At 48.8% G+C, this 26,477-nt stretch overlaps 1 pseudogene; it reads left to right on the forward strand.

Annotated features, from left to right (window-relative positions):
• LOC134983102 (zinc finger protein 250-like) overlaps window positions 1-26,477 on the forward strand; it is a 51,398-nt pseudogene that overhangs the window by 9,757 nt on the left and 15,164 nt on the right.

Here is a 26,477-nt window from a genome sequence, read left to right on the forward strand (position 1 = left end):
GGCTGGAACCAGACTGTTGTTAGCACGGAGTGGATACTGGCTGGAACTAGTTAAATAATAAATGAACTTTGGGAGCGATGAAATGTGAACTGAAATGTAGAACTTGAGAGCGGAGAAATAATAATACCGGTGGAGAGTGGTAAAGTGTAGAAAGGACACCGGCCCTTTAAGGGAAGCTGTACTCTGCTGGAAGCTGAGCTGGAAGCAGGTAATGTTGTAGCTGGAAACAGATGAATCCACAATGGATTGGAGAGTCAGGCTACACCGCAGGTGGAATGCTGGTGCGGGTCTCTATAGCAGAAGTCTGGAGACAGGAGCTGGAACCTGGAAGACAATCACAGGAGAGAGACAAACAGGAACTAGGTTTGACAACCAAAGCACTGACGTCTTCCTTGCTCAGGCACAGTGTATTTATACCTGCAGCAAGGAAGGGATTGGCTAGGCAATTATGCAGATTATCAATACTGAGAACAGATTGGTGGAAATGATCAGCTGACAGAATCCAAGATGGCTGCGCCCATGCAGACACTTGGAGGGAAGTTTGGTTTGTAATCCATGTGGTAATGAAAACAGTAATGGCGGCGCCGGCCACCGGAGACAGGAGGCGCCAAGCTGACAGGTGCACATCCAACCACGCGGACACAGTGGAGGCCGCGGCTGACGTAATCGCCACTCTGACACTCTGCATGCAGAAGCTCAGGGACGGCGGCGGAGGCCGCGGGAGACGCCATGCCAGATGTAATAAGGCGTTACTGTGACAGCGTCTCAGAGTGACAGGAGAGGATGCAGGAATGTGAACATTAGGATAACAGATGGGATCCGGTCCTGGAGCGCTGAGCCAGCCTTAGGAGGCATCTGATGCAGTGGCGTCATGAGGCGGGTGCGGGGGGTGCGGCCCGCACCCGGGTGTCACCCTTCAATGGGGTGACACCAAATTAAGCTGCACACTCACACCTGCTGCATCCCCTGCTTCATGACACTGTCACACAGCACGGACCCGGCGGAGTCTTCCAGGCGGGGTGTGTGACTTTCAGTCAGCGGGGCGGGGGAGGCATTGGGGGAGCAATTGTAACTGTGCCGCTGCGGAGTCTTCCAGCCGGGAGGGGGTGGATGGTATGCGATTAAAACTGTGCCGTAGTGGAGTCTTCTTGTTGCAGGCGGGGGTGTAGGATTTTGAGTCGACGGGGGTACGATCGTAACTGTAGTGCTCTGTTTGCCGTCTGGCACCAAGCACAACAGTTACGATCGCGCCCCCATCAACTCAAAATCCTACATCCCCGCCTGCAACAAGAAGACTCCACTACAGCACAATTATGATTGCATACCTTCCTCCCAGCTGGGAGACTCCGCCGTGGCCGGGTCCATACACACGATCACGTCTTCATCATGCAAGTCCCGTGACGTCATCACGCCGCCGCTCGCCCGCTTGCACTGCTGGGAGGGAGAAGTGGGAGGAGGTTAGTGCTGCGGTTACTACAGGGAGCCTAGGGTCGTAGGGACTGCCTTGAAGTTGGTTGCGCACCTCAGGCTCATTCTCAACCTCCTGCTGTCACTCCTTGGCTGGCTGCAATTCGTTTGTGGAAACTTCAATAATAAGTTAGTATTTACAGTAAAAAAAATATTATATAGTCAATTAATTAAATTTTTTTCCTGAAGTAAACATGGATTTTATTGAAATTAGTACCATTTGTTTGTGCAAACAAATGGTTAATTTCAATATAATCCAGTATTATTATTTTTTTTAAAGTGTGTGTATGTATATATATATATATATATATATATATATATATATAATATTACACATTATTATTTTTTACACATGCGACAGGTAGATCACGTTATACACACTGCGCCAGATAGAGCACGTTATACACATTGCACCAGGTAGAGCACGTTATACACATTGCACCAGATAGAGCACGTTATACACAATGCGCCAGGTAGAGCACATTATACACTTTGCACCAGGTAGAGCACGTTATACACATTGCGCCAGGTAGAGCACATTATACACTTTGCACCAGGTAGAGCACGTTATACACAATGCACCAGGTAGAGCACGTTATACACAATGCACCAGGTAGAGCACGTTATACACAATGCGCCAGGTAGAGCACATTATACACTTTGCACCAGGTAGAGCACGTTATACACATTGCACCAGATAGAGCACGTTATACACAATGCGCCAGGTAGAGCACGTTATACACAATGCACCAGGTAGAGCACGTTATACACATTGCGCCAGGTAGAGCACATTATACACTTTGCACCAGGTAGAGCACGTTATACACAATGCACCAGGTAGAGCACGTTATACACAATGCGCCAGGTAGAGCACATTATACACTTTGCACCAGGTAGAGCACGTTATACACATTGCGCCAGGTAGAGCACGTTATACACAATGCGCCAGGTAGAGCACGTTATACACAATGCGCCAGGTAGAGCACGTTATACACAATGCGCCAGGTAGAGCATGTTATACACAATGCGCCAGGTAGAGCACGTTATACACACTGCGCCAGATAGAGCACGTTATACACATTGCACCAGGTAGAGCACGTTATACACAATGCGCCAGGTAGAGCACGTTATACACATTGCGCCAGGTAGAGCACGTTATACACAATGCGCCAGGTAGAGCACATTATACACTTTGCACCAGGTAGAGCACGTTATACACATTGCGCCAGGTAGAGCACGTTATACACAATGCGCCAGGTAGAGCACATTATACACTTTGCACCAGGTAGAGCACGTTATACACATTGCGCCAGGTAGAGCACGTTATACACAATGCGCCAGGTAGAGCACATTATACACTTTGCACCAGGTAGAGCACGTTATACACATTGCGCCAGGTAGAGCACGTTATACACAATGCGCCAGGTAGAGCACGTTATACACACTGCGCCAGATAGAGCACGTTATACACATTGCACCAGGTAGAGCACGTTATACACAATGCGCCAGGTAGAGCACGTTATACACATTGCGCCAGGTAGAGCACGTTATACACAATGCGCCAGGTAGAGCACATTATACACTTTGCACCAGGTAGAGCACGTTATACACATTGCGCCAGGTAGAGCACGTTATACACAATGCGCCAGGTAGAGCACATTATACACTTTGCACCAGGTAGAGCACGTTATACACATTGCGCCAGGTAGAGCACGTTATACACAATGCGCCAGGTAGAGCACATTATACACTTTGCACCAGGTAGAGCACGTTATACACAATGCGCCAGGTAGAGCATGTTATACACAATGCGCCAGGTAGAGCACGTTATACACATTGCGCCAGGTAGAGCACATTATACACTTTGCACCAGGTAGAGCACGTTATACACAATGCGCCAGGTAGAGCACATTATACACTTTGCACCAGGTAGAGCACGTTATACACAATGCGCCAGGTAGAGCATGTTATACACAATGCGCCAGGTAGAGCACGTTATACACATTGCGCCAGGTAGAGCACGTTATACACAATGCGCCAGGTAGAGCACATTATACACTTTGCACCAGGTAGAGCACGTTATACACATTGCGCCAGGTAGAGCACGTTATACACAATGCGCCAGGTAGAGCATGTTATACACAATGCGCCAGGTAGAGCATGTTATACACAATGCGCCAGGTAGAGCACGTTATACACAATGCGCCAGGTAGAGCATGTTATACACATTGCGCCAGGTAGAGCACGTTATACACAATGCGCCAGGTAGAGCACGTTATACACAATGCGCCAGGTAGAGCACGTTATACACAATGCGCCAGGTAGAGCACGTTATACACATTGCACCAGGTAGAGCACGTTATACACATTGCGCCAGGTAGAGCACGTTATACACAATGCGCCAGATAGAGCACGTTATACACATTGCACCAGGTAGAGCACGTTATACACATTGCGCCAGGTAGAGCACGTTATACACAATGCGCCAGGTAGAGCACATTATACACTTTGCACCAGGTAGAGCACGTTATACACATTGCGCCAGGTAGAGCACGTTATACACAATGCGCCAGGTAGAGCATGTTATACACATTGCGCCAGGTAGAGCACGTTATACACAATGCGCCAGGTAGAGCACATTATACACAATGCGCCAGGTAGAGCATGTTATACACATTGCACCAGGTAGAGCACGTTATACACAATGCGCCAGGTAGAGCACGTTATACACAATGCGCCAGGTAGAGCACGTTATACACAATGCGCCAGGTAGAGCACGTTATACACAATGCGCCAGGTAGAGCACGTTATACACAATGCGCCAGGTAGAGCACGTTATACACAATGCGCCAGGTAGAGCACGTTATACACAATGCGCCAGGTAGAGCACGTTATACACAATGCGCCAGATAGAGCACATTATATACAATGCAGCAGGTAGAGCACGTTATACACAATGCGCCAGGTAGAGCACGTTATACACAATGCGCCAGGTAGAGCATGTTATACACATTGCGCCAGGTAGAGCACGTTATACACAATGCGCCAGGTAGAGCACGTTATACACAATGCGCCAGGTAGAGCACGTTATACACAATGCGCCAGGTAGAGCACGTTATACACAATGCGCCAGGTAGAGCACGTTATACACAATGCGCCAGGTAGAGCACGTTATACACAATGCGCCAGGTAGAGCACGTTATACACATTGCGCCAGGTAGAGCACGTTATACACAATGCGCCAGGTAGAGCACGTTATACACAATGCGCCAGGTAGAGCACGTTATACACAATGCGCCAGGTAGAGCACGTTATACACAATGCGCCAGGTAGAGCACGTTATACACAATGCGCCAGGTAGAGCACGTTATACACAATGCGCCAGGTAGAGCACGTTATACACATTGCACCAGGTAGAGCACGTTATACACAATGCGCCAGGTAGAGCACGTTATACACAATGCGCCAGGTAGAGCACGTTATACACAATGCGCCAGGTAGAGCACGTTATACACATTGCACCAGGTAGAGCACGTTATACACAATGCGCCAGGTAGAGCACGTTATACACAATGCGCCAGGTAGAGCACGTTATACACAATGCGCCAGGTAGAGCACGTTATACACAATGCGCCAGGTAGAGCACGTTATACACAATGCGCCAGGTAGAGCATGTTATACACAATGCGCCAGGTAGAGCATGTTATACACATTGCGCCAGGTAGAGCACGTTATACACAATGCGCCAGGTAGAGCACGTTATACACAATGCGCCAGGTAGAGCACGTTATACACATTGCACCAGGTAGAGCACGTTATACACAATGCGCCAGGTAGAGCATGTTATACACATTGCGCCAGGTAGAGCACGTTATACACAATGCGCCAGGTAGAGCACGTTATACACAATGCGCCAGGTAGAGCACGTTATACACATTGCGCCAGGTAGAGCACGTTATACACAATGCGCCAGGTAGAGCACGTTATACACAATGCGCCAGGTAGAGCACGTTATACACAATGCGCCAGGTAGAGCACGTTATACACAATGCGCCAGGTAGAGCACGTTATACACAATGCGCCAGGTAGAGCACGTTATACACAATGCGCCAGGTAGAGCACGTTATACACAATGCGCCAGGTAGAGCATGTTATACACAATGCGCCAGGTAGAGCATGTTATACACATTGCGCCAGGTAGAGCACGTTATACACAATGCGCCAGGTAGAGCACGTTATACACAATGCGCCAGGTAGAGCACGTTATACACAATGCGCCAGGTAGAGCACGTTATACACAATGCGCCAGGTAGAGCACGTTATACACAATGCGCCAGGTAGAGCACGTTATACACAATGCGCCAGGTAGAGCACGTTATACACAATGCGCCAGGTAGAGCACGTTATACACATTGCACCAGGTAGAGCACGTTATACACAATGCGCCAGGTAGAGCACGTTATACACAATGCGCCAGGTAGAGCACGTTATACACAATGCGCCAGGTAGAGCACGTTATACACAATGCGCCAGGTAGAGCACGTTATACACAATGCGCCAGGTAGAGCATGTTATACACAATGCGCCAGGTAGAGCATGTTATACACATTGCGCCAGGTAGAGCACGTTATACACAATGCGCCAGGTAGAGCACGTTATACACAATGCGCCAGGTAGAGCACGTTATACACAATGCGCCAGGTAGAGCACGTTATACACAATGCGCCAGGTAGAGCACGTTATACACAATGCGCCAGGTAGAGCATGTTATACACAATGCGCCAGGTAGAGCATGTTATACACATTGCGCCAGGTAGAGCACGTTATACACAATGCGCCAGGTAGAGCACGTTATACACAATGCGCCAGGTAGAGCACGTTATACACAATGCGCCAGGTAGAGCACGTTATACACAATGCGCCAGGTAGAGCACGTTATACACAATGCGCCAGGTAGAGCACGTTATACACAATGCGCCAGGTAGAGCACGTTATACACAATGCGCCAGGTAGAGCACGTTATACACATTGCACCAGGTAGAGCACGTTATACACAATGCGCCAGGTAGAGCACGTTATACACAATGCGCCAGGTAGAGCACGTTATACACAATGCGCCAGGTAGAGCACGTTATACACAATGCGCCAGGTAGAGCACGTTATACACAATGCGCCAGGTAGAGCATGTTATACACAATGCGCCAGGTAGAGCATGTTATACACATTGCGCCAGGTAGAGCACGTTATACACAATGCGCCAGGTAGAGCACGTTATACACAATGCGCCAGGTAGAGCACGTTATACACATTGCACCAGGTAGAGCACGTTATACACAATGCGCCAGGTAGAGCATGTTATACACATTGCGCCAGGTAGAGCACGTTATACACAATGCGCCAGGTAGAGCACGTTATACACAATGCGCCAGGTAGAGCACGTTATACACATTGCACCAGGTAGAGCACGTTATACACAATGCGCCAGGTAGAGCACGTTATACACAATGCGCCAGGTAGAGCACGTTATACACAATGCGCCAGGTAGAGCACGTTATACACAATGCGCCAGGTAGAGCACGTTATACACAATGCGCCAGGTAGAGCACGTTATACACAATGCGCCAGGTAGAGCACGTTATACACAATGCGCCAGGTAGAGCATGTTATACACAATGCGCCAGGTAGAGCATGTTATACACATTGCGCCAGGTAGAGCACGTTATACACAATGCGCCAGGTAGAGCACGTTATACACAATGCGCCAGGTAGAGCACGTTATACACAATGCGCCAGGTAGAGCACGTTATACACAATGCGCCAGGTAGAGCATGTTATACACATTGCGCCAGGTAGAGCACGTTATACACAATGCGCCAGGTAGAGCATGTTATACACATTGCGCCAGGTAGAGCACGTTATACACAATGCGCCAGGTAGAGCACGTTATACACAATGCGCCAGGTAGAGCACGTTATACACAATGCGCCAGGTAGAGCACGTTATACACAATGCGCCAGGTAGAGCACGTTATACACAATGCGCCAGGTAGAGCATGTTATACACATTGCACCAGGTAGAGCACGTTATACACATTGCGACAGATAGAGCACGTTATACACAATGCGCCAGATAGAGCACGTTATACACAATGCGCCAGGTAGAGCACGTTATACACAATGCGCCAGGTAGAGCACGTTATACACAATGCGCCAGGTAGAGCACGTTATACACAATGCGCCAGGTAGAGCACGTTATACACAATGCGCCAGGTAGAGCACGTTATACACAATGCGCCAGGTAGAGCACGTTATACACAATGCGCCAGGTAGAGCACGTTATACACAATGCGCCAGGTAGAGCACGTTATACACAATGCGCCAGGTAGAGCACGTTATACACAATGCGCCAGGTAGAGCACGTTATACACAATGCGCCAGGTAGAGCATGTTACACACATTGCGCCAGGTAGAGCACGTTATACACATTGCGCCAGGTAGAGCACGTTATAAATGTTGCGCCAGGTAGAGCACGTTATACACATTGCGCCAGGTAGAGCACGTTATACACATTGCGCCAGGTAGAGCACGTTATAAATGTTGCGCCAGTTAGAGCACGGAATATATACACGGGAATTATGATTTACAAGTAAAACTAGTACAAAAACATTACTAAGGGTTCTGTGTGGTGTGATACAGAAGGAGGTCCATGGGGGTGACACCATGAGTTACCATACCGGGTGACACCAACCCTAGTGACGCCTCTGATCTGATGGGTAAGAAATGGCGTCCAGATACCCGGATCGTGACATAATGCATGTTAGCTGCAGACGTTTTATGGTTTCCATGCAGTAAAATCTACCTGATTTACATCGAAACATTGGGTGAAGACATTGGTGCTGTTCTGTTCCTGTTCCCACAGTGGCAGTGTTGGTGGGATGCTGTGGAAGCCTGACGTACTACCGTAGGCTAATACCACTTTCCATAAGAGTAATGCGAGCTGCAACCGTTACTAGTATCGGCAATTGCATTGCACCTGCCTCATGCTAGGTGTATCTGTCAGGAACCAGCTTCTCTTCCCCCTACACACGGCACAGAACAGCATGCAGCTATAGATACATGCCCACAAGGCAAGACTACTCCGTGCAATTTCATTGTCTCCGCCCTGGACCCGCCCCAAAACGTCCATTTCACGGGAAGTAAGATCCGACCACCTCAGAATCCAATGGAGATGTGCAAAAATGTGTTTATTATTTATTTAGTAACTGTTTCTTTTATAGCGCAGCAAATTCCGTTGAGCTTTTCAAATGGAAAAAACAGTGATAACACTGGGTAATAACAGGCAGTAATAGAGGTAAGAGGGCCCTGCTCACAAGCTAACAATCTATAGGGAATGCGTAAACGCACATCAGACCATGCACTCTCTAATGGTATTCCAAGCTGGCCACACCCCCTCGGGAGGCTGACTAAACTTCTACCACTGCATTTCTCGATACTACACATGCCTTCACCTACAGGCAGTGGTGCAAGTGGGCGGGTACGGGTGGGTACGGCGTACCCGTAAGAATTTAGCCGTGGGTACGCCGTACCCACACCGACGGGCCGCCGCTCCTCTTCCTTCCCTCCCTCCCTCCCCCACGCCGCACACGCCGCACCGCCGCTGATGTGAGGGCAGGAGAGTGCAGCCTGCGCCTCTCGTTCCCCTCAGTCTCCGGTGGGTGTTTCAGTTTACTTCAGCGCCGATCCGTGAGCCAATCAGAGCTCGCACCCGCGAGCTCTGATTGGCTCACGGATCGGCGCTGAATTAAACTGAGACACCCGCCGGAGACTGAGGGGAACGAGAGGCGCAGGCTGCACTCTCCTTCCCTCACATGACAGACAGGAGGACAGCGACGGCAGCGGCAGCGGTGAGTAGGGGAGGGGGGCATGTTATACCTGGCACTGGGGGGGCATGTATACCTGGCACTGGGGGCATATCTGGCACAGGGGGGCATATATACCTGGCACTGGGGGATATCTGGCACTGGGGGGGCATGTTATACCTGGCACTGGGGGATATCTGGCACTGGGGGCATATCTGGCACAGGGGGGGTATATATACCTGGCACTGGGGGATATCTGGCACAGGGGGGCATGTATACCTGGCACTGGGGGCATATCTGGCACAGGGGGGCATATATACCTGGCACTGGGGGCATATCTGGCACGGGGGCATATATACCTGGCACTGGGGGATATCTGGCACAGGGGGGCATGTATACCTGGCACTGGGGGCATATCTGGCACAGGGGGGCATATATACCTGGCACTGGGGGATATCTGGCACTGGGGGGGGCATGTATACCTGGCACTGGGGGATATCTGGCACTGGGGGCATATCTGGCACAGGGGGGCATATATACCTGGCACTGGGGGATATCTGGCACAGGGGGGCATGTATACCTGGCACTGGAGGATATCTGGCACTGGGGGCATATCTGGCACTGTAGGGGCATTTCTGTATCTGGCACGGGGGGCAATGTATATCTGACACAGTGGGGGCATTTGTGTATCTAGCACTGTGGGGCAATGTGTATCTGACACTGTGAGGCAATGTATGGCACTCTGGGGGCATTTCTGTATCTGGCACTGTGGGGCAATGTGTATCTGGCACTGTGGGGCAATGTGTATCTGGCACTCTGGGGACATTTGTGTATCTGGCACTGTGGGGCAATGTGCATCTGGCACTGTGGGGCAATGTGTATCTGGCACTGTGAGGCAATGTGTATCTGACACTCTGGGGACATTTGTGTATCTGGCACTCTGGGGACATTTGTGTATCTGGCACTGTGGGGCAATGTGTATCTGGCACTGTGGGGTTATATGTATCTGGCACTGTGGGGCAATGTATATCTAGCACTGTGGGGCAACGTGTATCTGACACTATTGGGGTCATACGTGTATCTGCCCCTCCCCCATATGTGTATCACGCCCCCATTTTCATTGACCACGCCCCATGTGGCATTTGGCCACACCCATTTTTTTGCACGCGCGCCTTCGGCGCGCGCACACAGTACCCGTAAGACATTTTTTCTACTTGCACCACTGCCTACAGGTCTATTCATGAAGCAGTGAAAAGAGTGGAGTAGTGAGCCAGTGGAGAAGTTGCCCATGGCAACCAATCAGCTGCCACATATTTTCTAGAATGCACTTGATAAATGTTACTTCAAAGTTGGTTGCTACGGGCAACTTCTCCACTCTTTTCACTGTTTCATGATTAGACCCCTATATCTGGTAGCCCTATCTTTGGGAAGGTGAAGCGCCATCTGGCCAACCCCGCTAGTAATGGAATCAAGGTCCAAATTAGGAATCGACATATAATTGTATAGGGAGGAGGTTCCCATCCCCTCTGTTGTGACCAGATGCCGTACAGCATACAGACAAAGTTCCCTGCAGTCCTTTGCTGTAATCGGTTATGGCTAAAATCAAGTTGGAGAAAGGACCTCTGATGTCACCAGGGGGAGGAGCCACATCACCAGGGGGAGGAGCTATGCCCGAACAAGGTACTCATAATGTACCCTCGCAGGCTCGATTCGCTCGCCACGCTTCGGGCACGGTGGCTCGCTCCACTGCGCTCGCCACCGGGTTACTAAGGGGAGTAGTTGGTGGAGTGTATAGTGACTGCACTATCCCGCCGGCCTAGCTCCTCCCCCTGACACCAGAGGTCCTTTCTCCAACTTGGTTCTAGCATCTACCGCTGTAATCCCCATGTTAGTCAGTCCAGCAGCAGCTGTAACCCCATCACCATCCTGGCCTCCTGCTTACATGATCTCACCGCCGAGTCCTCCAGCCTTTTTATTGTGTCTCAGATTCCCATCCCTCAGGGTGTTACGCCCTCTTCAGGCTCCTGCATTGGGGGCTCTTATCAAATGGGGGCTGGATCAGGACCCTCCATCCTGGACCTGGCAACGGCTCTACAATGTCTGCAGATAGCCAGTTCCCATAATGGGTCTCAGCAATGGAGCCTCATCTCTGAGGTGTAATTACTGATGGCATCCTGCCTAGGTCAACACGTTTGTAGCTTTCTGCATCATCATAATAATAATAATAATAATAAAAAAAATATTAGGGGAAGATATTCCATACAGAAACAGAACCAACTGATTTATTATTATTGTGATGACCTGTGAAAAGAGCTGCAGTTCTCTAGTTGGGCACCAGGGGACAGAGTAATGCTGTTTGGGGGGCTGCAGTACCGATATAGAGGGCGCTGTGTGAAAGGTCTGAATTATTTCTCTAATCGCAATGCAATCTGGGTGTTGAAGTCCATATGTTAACTGAATACAAAAAGAACTAACAGAGACGGGGACTGCATCTCCCATAACACACTGCTCCCACTATACTGTAACCAGGGGAGCCAGGTGGAACGCACATACCGGAAGTTATGTGGAACGCACAGGCAGGAAGTTTAGATTTGGTCAGAGGACAGTCATTTCTGCAGTCTGTCCCGGCGGCAGCAGCAGCAGCAGGAGGAGGAGGAGGAGGGTAAGAGGCTGGTTACATGCTCCTGTTCGCTGCCTGTGTCTTATTATTATATATACTGTGCATATAGTCACACTGTGCTGCTGCCATCAGTATGGGAGTAGCAGCTTTTTGTTACTGTAATATTATTACTGTCTCATCATACCACCCAGATCGCCCGGATACATATCACTTATATGCTCTTATTGCATGCCTGTGTCTTGTTACTATGATATATACTGTGGATATAAGCATTACTGTAATGACACAGATCAAACTGTGCTACAGAATGAATGAATTTGCTCCCACCCACCTCCATAAACCATACATACATGCCACAGCAGGGTCATAACTCTTAGAGGCAATGGAATGACCTGCCTCCGGGCTCCAACCGCTGCATGTACAGCACCACCAGGGTGGGTCACAGCAGGTCCAAGTGTGACCGATGCTCTTCCAATGGAGCTCTGCGGCGCCCCCCCTGCTGCTGCAGAGTTAATTGGCTTTGTCCCAGGAGCTCTGCTAACACCTGCAATAAGGGACTGGATGACTCCTGCCTGGTATCGCTCAGCCTGTGCTGCAGCAAGCGACGGTGCTCCCCCCCCCCCCCCCCCCCCTCCCCTCCCCCTGCTGCTGCTGGACTGTGAGATGAGTCCCACCGGTAAGCGCTGATTCTGCATGCTGCAGATGGCTGACTCTTGTGAGTCTGACCGTGACCCACCGGCTATTGTCACGCAGCGTAGCTGGAGCCCTGCCAATACACTGCGGGCTCTGGTCCCTGTATACTGGCTGAGAGTGCTATATATGATTCTGTAAGTCGTGTGTGATATAAATATATATACACACATCGTATTTGTTTTCCCTATTTCTTTAAGGGGGAGAGGGCACCAAATTCCAGCCTGCCTCCGGACGACTGGGATGAACTTAAACATACATGTCACTCATAAGATCCTATTGCATGCCTGTGTCCTGTTATTATTATATGTACTGTGGATATAACCAGTTCTGTTGTACTGATGGAAGTGACAGGTTTATTTTACTGTATGATTCAGTCTCATTGTACAGCGTGTTCTGCTCCCAGCCACCAACTAACACGTTACATACATTAATGCCACATACAAAGCTCCTGTTATACATACACTGTATGTTTTGTACAGTATAGCTGTATACACTGCAGTTGTGATCACACCAGTTTACAAAACGCAATGACACAAATCACGTTTACAAAAATAATCTAAAAGTGAATCCACACAAATCGTCATTGCTCCAATGAATGTGATATCACACGCACTACATCATACATCTGTGCCAACTTTAATACTAACATATATATTGGTAGATGCTCAATTAGCTTAGGGATATCATTCAGGTGCTTGAAAGGGAGGGGTATTTCTGAGCAAGAAAAAAAGGCATTTGGTTTCCCCCAGCACCCTGAATGATAGCAGTAACCAGATATAGGTGGTCATTCCGAGTTGATCGCTAGCTGCATTTGTTCGCGTAGCGATAAGGCTAAAAAACGCAATTCTGCGCATGCGACGCAATGGCAAAACAAACTATGCAGTTTTGGACAGGGTATAGCAATGCATTTCAGTCGCACTGGTTGCCGCAGAGTGATTGACATGAAGTGGGCGTTTCTGGGTGGCAACTGACCTTTTTCAGGGAGTGTTCGGAAAAATGCAGGCGTGCCAGGGAAAACGCAGGCGTGGCTGGGCGAACGCTGGGCTGGTGTCTGACGTCAAATCCGGAACTAAATGGTCTGAAGTGATCGCAAGCGCTGAGTAGGTTTTGAGCTACTCTGAAACTCCACAAATTTTTTTTGCAGGCGCTATGCGATAAAAACATTTGCACTTCTGCTAAGCTAAAATACACTCCCAGTGGGCGGCGGCATAGCGTTTGCACGGCTGCTAAAAACTGCTAGCGAGTGATCAACTCGGAATGACCCCCATAAATCCCATACAATATCTTAGAATTCAGAGATCTCGGTTACATATATTTGCACAAATGTATGATTAAGCCCCCAAGCCGCGTCAAGGTCTCTCTGTATATTGGGGGTCCCTAGCGCTATATCTAGGTGCAGGGTGTGGCACCCCAAGAATCAGCATAATCCAAACTTTATTACAGGTGCCAACTTTATTACAGGTGAGCGTTACATTTCACTGTCACTGACATTCGGATGTACAATCATTACATACTGACACAGAGAATAAATATTACATTGCGGTAACGTGGGTTGTCCTCTTTGATTGAAGGCTATCAAACTGTCCATCAGACCTCATAAAACAACTATACATAAGCTTACAGTATGTGACCTAAAAGGGTTGGTTTCATATAAGAGCACAGGCTGTCTCCTAATACATACTAATATGTTTGGTACGTCTTGCCAGAGTTGTGAAAGAGCTTTGTCTTTTATGCGTATGTCTGTAAAATGAAACATAAGTAAATGATAACCCACCTCTGTCACAGGGGAGTTGGAGCAATTTGAGGTACACAAGTCTCCATACAACAACGTTATGATGGAGAGGTGTCAGATGTTCCCGTCACTGGGTGAGTCGAGGTTTGAGACAAATGTATTTCTGTATATAGCATATAATGGGTCTGCCATGGCTGATTTAATCTATTCTGTAAGGAGACCTGTATTAATGGTATATATTCCATACTCCTCTATCTTTTTATTGGTGAGGGAACTTCCATGAAACTGAGCTGTGGAATGGCCACCATCTTGTTCTTACTCCACCTGAACCATACGCCAATAAAAAATCAAAGCTGGCAGGAATGAGGCATCATTGGGCAGCTTGGTATAGGAGACCGGCGTTTGGGATCCCGGAGGTCACCATACCGACCCCAGGATACCGATGGCCAGATTGCCAGCTGGAGGGAGGAGCACAAGGAAGCTTGCTGTGCTCGCCTCAGATTCTATTCCCATTCTATGGGTGTCGTGGAGTGGGAATAGTCCCTGTTAGGCAGCATACCAACTGTCGGGCTGGCCGGAGATCGGTATTCCGGCGTCAGTGCGGAATCCCCACCGCCGGTCACATGTCTACATCCCCATTGGGCGTGTGGGTCTAATCCCATTCCCTCCCAATGTTTCTTCATCAGGATGCAGGCTATTATTACCTCCATACAGAGTCTTCTGTCCTTCATTGTGATACACTAAAACAGGCACACAGTGGATGAAGTTGATCAAACAGACCCGGGAGAGATAATAAGCAGAAAGGGACCTGGCGGTGGGACACACCATAGATCACCGCAAGTCAGTCTCCTTCCACCACTCACAAGTTGACACATTTGGCCCGTCTACTCTGCCAGAGATTTCTGGTATAGTGTCACATGGTGTCCTAATAATCTTACCCGGGACGGGTTATAGTTTTCATAAGAACAAAAACATCTTCTGTGTTTTACTTGTATCATACCTGAGAAGTCATCACCATGAATGATGAGTCATTTATTAATAAATTATATTTCTGCAGCGGGGTACACTGGGATTCCACAGGGAATAACATCGGGGTGTAGAGTTGTATCTTGATCCGAGGCATCAGCAGGCTAAAGCTTTGACTGTTCCCAAGATGCACTGCACCGCCTCCTCTATATCCCCGCCTCCAGGCACTGGAGCTCAGTTTATAAGTTGGTACCTGCAGTGCAGGTCACTAACAGGGAGGGCCTAGGTAGCCCTAATAGGAGCGTTTCTGAGAAGAAAGAAGACATCAAGGGCCGCATCACAGGCACAAGATGCTATGTGTCATACTGACATATCGTGCTGCGGCTCCATCACCTCCCCCAGCTGCGCTGCATACTCCCGCGCCCTGGTTGCTGGGTACTTAACAGCGGAGGCGCTCCAGTCTCATCAGGCACACATCACTGCTGCTCTCCTGGATCGCGTGGCGCACTTACAGGGAGGAGGTAAAAGGGTCCCCCAGGTGGGACACAACGAAATTGCGATCTGGACGTGGTCCCGGGAGATGGACCGTGCCGCTGGCGTGGACACTGTGGCCATACAGGGACCCCACTATATCCACCGGGCAAGGAGCACAGGTCAGATTTACTAAATTCCGTTTATTACAGGCTCCATAGTAAACGGTGGTAAAGTCCAGCAGAGGGGATAAGGCGCTGACCTGTAGCCCCTCCCCCAGCTCCAGGCGCCATCTACAGCAGATGTTCCCGCCCTGGAGCTGCATCTCTCTCTCTCCCTCACTCGCTGATCCTGGGAGTGCTGGGCACTGTCTCCTCTGTAAAGCCGCCTGTCTCATCAGCGCTGTGCATTTACAGGACACTTAAGTATTCTACATGTCGTTTAGACAGTGTTAGTTAAGTGCATAACTACAGGAATATTTAGTACAAGTATTCTGTGATATACATCCAGTGTTTACTGTGCATTGTTATATCTGTATACATACATAGTGTTAAGTAGTATTACTTGTCCAGTGCAATCTTATTATTGTGTGTAATAATTTCTGCATTGTACATGTGACTGTGTGTGCCTGTAGCTGCCGTGTGGTTTCCATTCCGTGTATCACGTCTTGCTGTCACTGTATTCTGTGCCCTGTGGGGGCTAAGTGTGTCAGGGTCACTATATATATATATATATATATATATATATATATATATGTGTGTCACACTCCACAGCGGTTTTTGTCTGGTACTGTGTCTGGCTATATTGTATTGTTACGCCCTAAGGCTACGTCTCCATTGAATGTGTGCTCTACATAGGGCGGGAGATCCGTGGCTGATCCTGCATCATGCAGTGCTGACACCACGGATTTATCTGAGGAAAATATTCCAGCTGAGGGTCTAGGTAACGAGGGTTCTGTACCCCTCAGTCAGTCTGCAGCACCGGTGGCACACCAAGGCCCTCCATGGGTGCTTTTTCTAATTTACTGACCACGCTAGTAACGAGACTTGTGCCCCTTGTGGGACCTCCTGTGCCATTACAGCCACATATAGTCCCTGTAGTTAATCTGCCATGGGGCGGATACTCTGTCTACTCAGTTACAGCAATTAAATCTGTATTAGGTTAAACAAAAGCCCGACCCTCTCCCTCCTAGGACCAAGGTGTCATCTAAGCGGGCCATTTCTTTGTCACAATCCACTCATGTATACTTCCTTCGATGAAGATGGGGTATATACTGACCCATCAGACACTGATGCAGATGCTTCTGATGAGGAATCTACAATACAGGTTGATGTTCCTGAACCATTGGAGGCTATCAAACTGATTCTTCAGATTGAGGATGAAACTGATCCTCCAAATACGTCTAAAAAACCTGATAAGTTTAAACGTCAGAAAGTTATTAAATTAGTTTTGCCACATTCTGACCATTTTGTTGACATACATCAGGAATCCTGGGAGTCTCCAGGGTAGAAATTCTCCATGTCTAAAAAGATGCCAGCTCGTTATCCCCTCGCTGCAGAGTTAAGTAAGATTTGGGAAACACCACCACCGGTGGACTCACATGTAGCGCGTCTTGTGGTGTCATCTACTCTGCCTGTCACCACCGTCACCTCTCTGAAAGAACCGACAGATAAGCGCGTGGAGGGTTGCTTGAAGTCTATTTACACTCTTGCGGGTGCTGTACATAGACCCACTATAGCGGCTTCTTGGGCTGCAAAAGGTATTGAAGCCTGGGTTCAAGCTGTTGAAGCAGAGCTACCTCTGAATTTTTCTGATAATGCCACACAGTGTCTTTTATATATTACCACAGCCTCTCATTACATTCAGGAGGCGGCCTCTGAAGCCGGTGTTCTGGCGGCCAAAGCGTCTACTACGTCCATTCTGGCTTGACGGATTCTGTGGTTGCGGTCCTGATCCATAGACCTGGACTCTAAAAAGACCTTGGAGGTGATCCCTTTTAAGGGAGACATCCTATTTGGGGAAGATTTAAGCAAGATTGTTGCTGACTTAGCGTCTGCTAAAACTGCATGTCTATCAAGTACTAATCCTTCGGCTACGAAGGCTAAAAGTACATCCTTTCGTTCCTTTCGACCTCCAAGTAAAGCAAAGGGTCAGGCGTACCCAAAACAGGGTAGCACTTCCAAAACCTCTAAGCCCAAGCCTAAACGTTCTTGGACTGCCTGTCAGCCTGCTTCCAAACCAGACAAGCCTGCTGCACGATAGGGTGGGCCGACTTCTGCAGTTCACCCAGGTATGGTTACAGACCACTTCGAATGCCTGGGTGAGGGAAGTCGTCACTCACGGATACGTCATCTCTTTCAAGACACGTCCCCCTCGCAGGTTTTGCTAGACGGTTTTCCCTATGGATCCGTTAAAGACAAAAACTCTGTTTGGTGGTGCAATCACTCCTGGACACGGGAGTGATCGTGCCGGTTCCTCTGTCCCAGAGGGGCAGGGGGTACTATTCAACGCTGTTCCTCGTCCCGAAGCCGAATGGATCCTCCCGGCCCATTCTCAACCTCAAATCTTTGAACAAATTTGTGAAGGTATCCAAATTCCGTATGGAAACTCTTCGCTCTATTGTTCTGGCTTTGGAACCAAAGGATTATATGGTATCCCTGGATATTCAGGATGCTTACCTACACATTCCGATTGCAGTATAGCATCAGCAGTATCTGCGGTTTGCTATTGGCAACCTACATGATCAATTCCAAGTTTTGCCCTTAGACTGACTACAGTTCCTCGGATCTTCACCAAGGTCATGGCAGTCATGACGACCATTCTCTGTCGGCAAGGTATCAGGATCCTGCCGTATCTGGACGACTTGCTGATCCTGGCGAACTCCCCAGAAGTTCTCACCCGTCATTGTTAGGTGCCGCGGTCCACGGCACCGCTCGGTCTGTTTCCGAGCGACGCTCATGTCCGCCGCACTTCCTTCCCTGCCCGCCCGGCGCCTAGCAACGCTGGGACGCCATGCGTGCTGAGCCTCCGGGTCCCTAGCAACGCTAGGACGCCGGGCGCGCTGAGCCGCCGGGTCCCTAACAATGCTAGGACGCCGTACGTGCTTAGCCGCCGGACCCTTAGCAACGGGGACGCCACCGACTACCGCGTTCCCCGTTGCTTCCTGCCAATCATTACACCTGTTAGCTCTGGTCTTGCATCAGGGAAGCTGCACGACAGTACTAATCAGGCTTCGCTGCAGCTATTGGAGGGTTCCCTGTTAAATTCTCCCTCAGTACCTGGCACAGACGCCGGTGATAGCTTTCTGTATGCTGTTCCTGCCTGGTAACGTCTGTTCCTGGTTTAGCTGTATCTGGTTGATCCTGCTCCCTGTGCTCCCGTGTCCTGGAGTTCTGAAGCCGGTCCTGGGAATCCTTCCTGTCCCAAACGAACCTGTTGCAGTCATCCGCGAGTTCTCGTTACTTAGGGTTCTCTCCCGGTTTGTGAGTAGCGGCTTCTGCCGCGAGTTGCGGCCTAGGCCGCTTAATCCTTGTGTTACCTATGTGTTGGTGGTTTCTGCGGAGGTTTCCGCTTTTTACTGTCCTCCCCGGAACTCGGTGGTGCCGTGTGGGAGAACGGACAGTGGTATCTTTTGTTGTTCTTTTCCTTTGGTGGCGTGCCGCACATATATTTAGTTTCAGGGTAGTTAGTAGCCCCTAGCTTCTGTTTGTTTTAGTTAGAGGTTCCCTTGTTATTATTCTGTCTCGTTTCACGCTTTGTCTCACTTTAAGACCCGGGGGCATCAGAGTTGCGCAGACCTAATCCGCCCTTCAAACGCGGCTGCCGTGGGCCCAAGAAACCATAGTCACTCAGGCGTGAATTGACCACACGGGTAAGACAACGGAGGTAGGGTGCTAAGGGCTATTACCGTACCACTCCTTAGTTCAGCGTCAAGTCCTGGTGCTCTGAACTCACCTCGCAACATCTCTCCAGTTCTGATCATCAGGAACGTAACAGTCATCTGGACCTGACGGTCCAATTCCTACAAGCACACGTGTGGCTCATCAATTGGAACAAATCTTCACTGGTCCCTGCTCAGAGCATGGTGCACCTGGGGGCATTACTGGACACACACAGCCAATGTTTGTTCTTGTCTCCAGAGAAGGTCCTGAAGCGTCAGGACAGGATAAGATGCATCCTCTCTCGCCCACGCGTGTCGATACACTCGGCGATGCAAGTACTAGGCCTCATGGTGTCGGCTTTCGACATGGTAGAGTACGCTCAATTTCACTCTCGCCCTCTGCAGAAGCTAATCCTTGCCAGGTGGGACGGCCTGCCTCACCGGATCAGATCTCACATGATCTCCTTGACTCCGGAGGTTCGTCTGTCACTGAGCTGGTGGCTACAGGACCAACAATTGAGCAGGGGTCTTCCCTTCTAGATCTCCAACTGAGTCCTCCTAACGACGGATGCCAGTCTGCGGGGTTGGGGCGCGGTACTGGAGTAACACACTCTTCAGGGTTGGTGGACCAGGGAGGAATCTCTCCTCCCGATATATATCCTGGAGTTGTGGACAGTGTTCAATGCTCTGAAACTTGACTTGTCTCTGGTACAGAACAGGCCTCTTCAAGTGCAGTTGGACAATGCCACCATGGTGGCGTACATAAATCATCAAGGCGGCACGCGAAGCCGCATGGCAATATTGGAAGTGTCAAAGATTCTTCAGTGGGCGGAACGCCATCTGCCGGCCACATCGGCAGTGTTCATTCCGTTGGTCCTCAACAGGGATGCGAACTTCCTCAGTCATCAGGACGTACACGCCGGAGAGTGGAGCCTTCATCCAGAAGTATTTCAACTCCTAGTGTACAAGTGGGGCCTACCAGATGTAGACCTGATGGCGTCTCGACACAATCACAAGGTTCCGGTCTTCGGAGCAAGGACAAGGGATCCTCAAGCAGCATTTGTGGACGCACTGTCCGTTCCATGGAACTTTCGGTTGCCGTACGTGTTCCCTCCGGTGTCACTCCTGCCCAGGGTAATAAGGAAGTTCAAGCAAGAAGGAGGAATACAACTTCTAGTCGCTCCAGCGTGGCCCATACGGCATTGGTTCTCAGACCTGCAGGGTCTCACGATAGTGTCCTATTCTGCTTCCGCAATGCCCAGACCTCCTCGTTCAGGGCCCTTGTGTCTACCAGGATCTGGCCCAACTGGCTTTGACGGCTTAGCTCTTGAAGCTTCACTCCTGAGGGCCAAAGGATTTTCTGAGGCGGTCATTCAAACTATGTTGAAAGCCTGTAAACCAGCTTCGGCTCGGATTTATTATAGGGTCTGGAATTCTTACTTCACCTGGTGTGCGGCTAAGAATTATGATGTATACAAGTTCAGTACTGGCAAACTTTTGGCTTTTCTGCAAGAGGGCCTGGACTTAGGCCTTCGTCTGTCCTCCCTCAAGGTTCTTATATCTGCCTTGTCGGTGTGGTTTCAGAGAAAGATTGCGTCTCTTCCTGATGTTCACACTTTCACTCAGGGTGTTTTACGGATTCAACCTCCTTATGTCCCTCCTGTGGCTCCATGGTATTTTTCTGTTGTTCTGAATGCCCTGCAAGAGTCTCCATTTGAGCCTCTTGAGTCTGTGTACCTTAAATGGCTTACGCTTAAGGTCTTATTTTTGCTGGCTATTGCCTCGGCTCGACGGGTTTCAGACTTGGGTGCCTTATCATGTCGGTCACCCTTTCTGAGCGTTTCTTAGAACTCACCCTGGTTATCTCCCTAAGGTGGTGTCGTCTTTCCACCTTAACCAAGAGATTGTGGTTCCGGCCTTTATCTCTTCTGGTTTGTCCTCCAAAGAGCGGTCTTTGGATGTTATACGGGCTCTCCATATCTATGTAAAGAGAACCGCCTCCCTTAGGAGATCTGATTCTCTTTGTCCTTTTTGGTTTTCACAAACGTGGCTGGCCTGCGAATAAGCATATCTTGGCAAGATGGATTAGAATAGTGATTGCACAAGTTTATGCGCAGCTCCTGCTGCTATCAAGGCCCATTCTACTTGGTCTGTTGGACCTTCTTGGGCAGCTCGCCGTGGCGCGTTCGCAGAACAATTGTGCAAGGAGGCTACGTGGTCCTCTGTGAACACGTTCATCAGGTTCTATGCCTTTGATACTTCCGCCTCCCAGGATGTCTCCTTTGGACGCATGTTCTTGTGCCCACTACAGTGCGTCCCCTCCCATGAGGAACTGCTGTAGAACATCCCCGATGTTATTCCCTGTGGAATCCCAGTGTACCCCGCTGCAGAAAAGGAGATTTATGGTAAGACTTACCATGGTTAAATCTCTTTCTGCGAGGTACATTGGACTCCACATGGTGCCCACCCTGACGCACTTAGCTTCTTTGGGTTTGTATGGCATTAGCCGCTGGTACCTTCTCCTGTCATGAGAATGTGGTTCTATGTGGCTAACATCTACCGTCTCTTTTACCTGCTACCGCAGGCTTTTTCAACCAGTTGCAAGGTGTGCCGCGGAGCCAGAGCCGCTTCCTGCACCTTCAGAGTGAACTGCTGGCCTGGGCTCTTTTTAGAGAATCAGTCGTGCTCCGGCCGTGTCCTATGCCTTGAAGACATGGCGGTGTGATATCATAGGTCACGGCCGCTGTGTCTCACCACCCAGCCAATCCACCCGCCTGCATACTCATCTTCCAGTTCCCGCCTGCATCCACAGCTTTCCTTGACCACCCACATCCACACCTGCCAGACCGCCCCCTGCTCAGTATTTGCAGCACTCCACTATGAACAACCCCTGCCACTGGGGGACAGGGAGGAGATCAGCTGACCGGTAGGGGCTAATATCTATTGTTTTATTTCTCCTGTGGGGAACAATAGGATTTATGTGGGGAGAATAAGGATTTATGAGGCGAACAATGTGAATAATTCATTTGGGGAGCAATAGGATTTATGTGGGGAGCAATGTGATTGGCCTACACAGAAAAAAACAATGTATGTGTGGATTATTATTTTTTTTACTGTGAGGGCCAATGTGTGTTTTTTGTTTTTTTTCTGTGGGGAACTGATGGGGTGCCTTTAGCAATTTTAAAATATTGTTCTGTGTGCCGCGAGTAAAAAAAAGGTTGAAAATCACTATGCTACTGCATTGGACTGGTTAACAAAACTGAGCTCCAGTGCCTGGAGGCGGGGATATAGAGGAGGTGCTGCAGTGCATATTGGGAACAGTCAAAGCTTTAGCCTGTTGGTGCCCCGGATCAAGATCCAGCTCTACACCCTGATGTTAGTCCCTGTGGAAACCAGTGTACCTCGCAGAAAGAGATTAACCATGGTAAGTTCTTACCATAAATCTCCTTATGTTTATGTATGTATCTTTATATATGTATCATGGAAATATGAGATACTACTACTGGGAGAAATAAAGTACCGTAGGTTGTAATGTTACGATTACAGTCATAGGGGTATATTTACTAAAATTCGTAATTTTCGTAATTTGGTTGGAGTTTAAACATGAATGACATCGGTAGTGATAATTAGCAACTTTTTGATTTTTTTTACGGGTCATTTACTAAGCTGTCGTATTTTGAATTTTCGTTTCTTCCGATGCCGATTTCTGGCAGTGTTTTACGGGAGTGATTAGTAAAACACTGCCGGACTTAATACAAAGAATCCCGGCCGGATCTGTGAGATCCGTGCTTGTCTTCATTGTATATATTAGGAGGTGAAGAAAGAGTTAAAAATCAGAAAAAAAAATTGCGTGGGGTCCCCCTTCCTAAGCATAACCAGCCTCAGGCTCTTTGAGCCGGTCCTGGTTGTAAAAATACGGGCGGGAATTGACTGGGGTCCCCCCATATTTAAACAACCAGCACCTGGCTCTGCGCCTGGTCCTGGTGCAAAAAATACGGGGGACAAAAAACGTAGGGGTCCCCAGTATTTTTGACACTAGCACCGGGCTCCACTCGTCAGAGAGATAATGCCACAGCCGGGGGACACTTTTATAATGGTCCCTGCGGCCCTGGCATTAAGTCACCAACTAGTCACCCCTGGCTGGGGTACCCTGGAGGAGTGGGGACCCCATAAATCAAGGGGTCCCACCCTCCAGCCACCCAAGGAAGCCCGAGGCTGTCCCCCCCCATCCAAGGGCGGCGGATGTGGGTCTGATAGCCTTTTGTGGTTGGCCCCACTTAACCTCGCGGTCTACCGCAGACCGCAAAGTTCCCACCATTGGATACAATGGAGCGCCTCTGCGCTCTATTGTATCTACAGTGCGCAGCCTGACTGACAGTTCAGGCGCGCACAGCCAGTCAGGAGAGTACTATGACGTGGAGCTCCCTGATTGGCCGAAGGGACCCTCTTTGACAGCAGTCACGGGGGGTCCCGCTAGTCGGGGGAAAGGGTATCCATGTGTAAACATGGATCCCCTTTCAGTGCGTGGATCGTGTATTCCGTTTTTTTATTTTGCCAAGTCCCTGGATTATAACTGTTAAGAAGAGGACCGATCTACCCCGGATTCTTTGTAAGTATAATTTTATTTACATGTACCCCTGGATTCTGCTGGAGAAGAGGACCGAGTGCTTCGTATCAACATAGGTAAGTATGTATGTATGTATGTAAGTCTGCATGTATGTTTAATAAACTTTCACTTTCAAGGTGTCTGTGTTCTGTTTTTATTTGGGTATTTTTTTTGTAGTAGAACTACAGGTACCAGCGCCCCCCCCCCCCCCCCCCCACATGCTGGTACTTGTGATTCTCCAAGTACCAGCTTGCGGGGGAGGCTTGCTGGGACTTGTAATTCTGCTACAATTTTTTTTTTATAAAAGTGTCCCCCAGCTGTGGCACTCTCTCTCTGACTAGTGGAGCCCGGTGCTGGTGTTAAAAATACGGGGGACCCCTACGCTTTTTGTCCCCCGTATTTTTTGCACCAGGCGCAGAGCCAGGTGCTGGTTGTTAAAATATGGGAGAACTCCTGTCAATTTCCCCCCCGTATTTTTACAACTAGGACCGGCTCAAAGAGCCCAAAGCTGGTTATGCTTAGGAGGGGGGACCCCACGCATTTTTTTTTCTTCAGATTTTTAATTCTTTCCCACTGTTAAACATGCACGGATCTCACGGATCCATGCATGCCTATCAGAACACTGTTAAAAAAAGCAGGTCTATTTGAAAACTGCTTTTTTTTACGATTTGTATTTTTTCACGGCAGTGTTTGGCTATTGCCGGCAGTGATTGTGAATTCGAATTTTTAGTAAATTACTGAGTTGTATAAAATAACAGGCGTGTTTGACCGGTGGTGTATTAATTCGAATATTTTTTCTTTGCCTTCAAAAAAATAAGAATGCCCTCTTCACTGCCGAGATTTGTGTTTAGTAAATTCCCGAGATGACACTTTGAAGAAAAAACACCAACTCGGTCAAAATCGGGATAAATATACCCCATAGTCTAAACAATTCTAAACAATTTCTAGCCGTACCTACGTCTTTCAGGGAGATTATACATCAGGGCTGGCCAAACCAGTCCTCGAGATCCACCAACAGTCCACATTTTCCAGACCACCTAGCTGGTGCACAGGTGTAGTCATTACTAATTAAGATGTGCTGCATTCATTCCTAACTGTCAATCTCCAGATCTCCAAGAGGCCTGGAAAACATGAACTGTTGGTAGATCTCGAGGACCGGTTTGGCCAGCCCTGTTATACATGTTTTGGAAATAAGTACAATGCATATAATAACTAAATTGTCTGCTGTATCTTGGATAGACTTTAATAGTTGTCTGTGCATATTTTTATTGTAAATAAAAGCCGGATAAAAACTGTAACATTAATATTAAAAAGTCACCTCTACCTACCTATTGTCCCTTATAGATCAGCCGATGGTCTCAATGCGGATAGGAAATCCCGGGGATCACGTAACTGAGAGGATAGTAAATCTCACCCTGGAGATCATCTACCTGCTGACTGGGGAGGTGAGGAAATCTGGGAGTGTCACAGTGACATCGCTCTTATCTCTATCACTAACACAGGGACCTGACTGGGGAGATGAGGGAGTCTGGGAGTGTCACGGTGTTATCGCTCTTATCTATATTACTAAAACAGGGACCTGACTGGGGAGGTGAGGGACTCTGGGAGTGTCACAGTGACATCGCTCTTATTTCTATTACTAACACAGGGACCTGACTGGCGAGGTGAGGGAGTCTGGGAGTGTCACAGTGACATCACTCCTATCTCTATTACACAGGGACCTCACTGGGGAGGTGAGGGTATATGACTGTCACAGTGACATTACTCTTATCTATAGTATTAAATGAGGACTTGTTAGCCAGAGAGATGAGAGGTTCTGGGATTATCACAAAGACATCACTCTTATCTCTATAACTAACTCAGGGATCTGACTGGATACGTGAAGGTTTTAATAATCTATATAGTGATATCTATGGGTATTCCTCTTAATACACAGGATTATACACTAGTGAAGAAGACATCAGATGAGTGTGAGACACCCAGCAGCCATCCCTGTGTATTAGGGGGACTGAGAAGGAACCAATGCCCCATCACGGTGCCTCCACCTCACTCATTTATACATGAGAGACATAATGACCAGAAGATCATGGAACTCACCAACAAGATCATTCAGCTGCTGACTGGAGAGGTGACTGCTGGGAATGGGGCATTACACAGTAACACCAGGGGGTGTGTCTGGGTGAT

Source organism: Pseudophryne corroboree (genome assembly GCF_028390025.1).
Source record: "Pseudophryne corroboree isolate aPseCor3 chromosome 3 unlocalized genomic scaffold, aPseCor3.hap2 SUPER_3_unloc_1, whole genome shotgun sequence".
Classification (NCBI taxonomy): Eukaryota; Metazoa; Chordata; class Amphibia; order Anura; family Myobatrachidae; genus Pseudophryne; species Pseudophryne corroboree.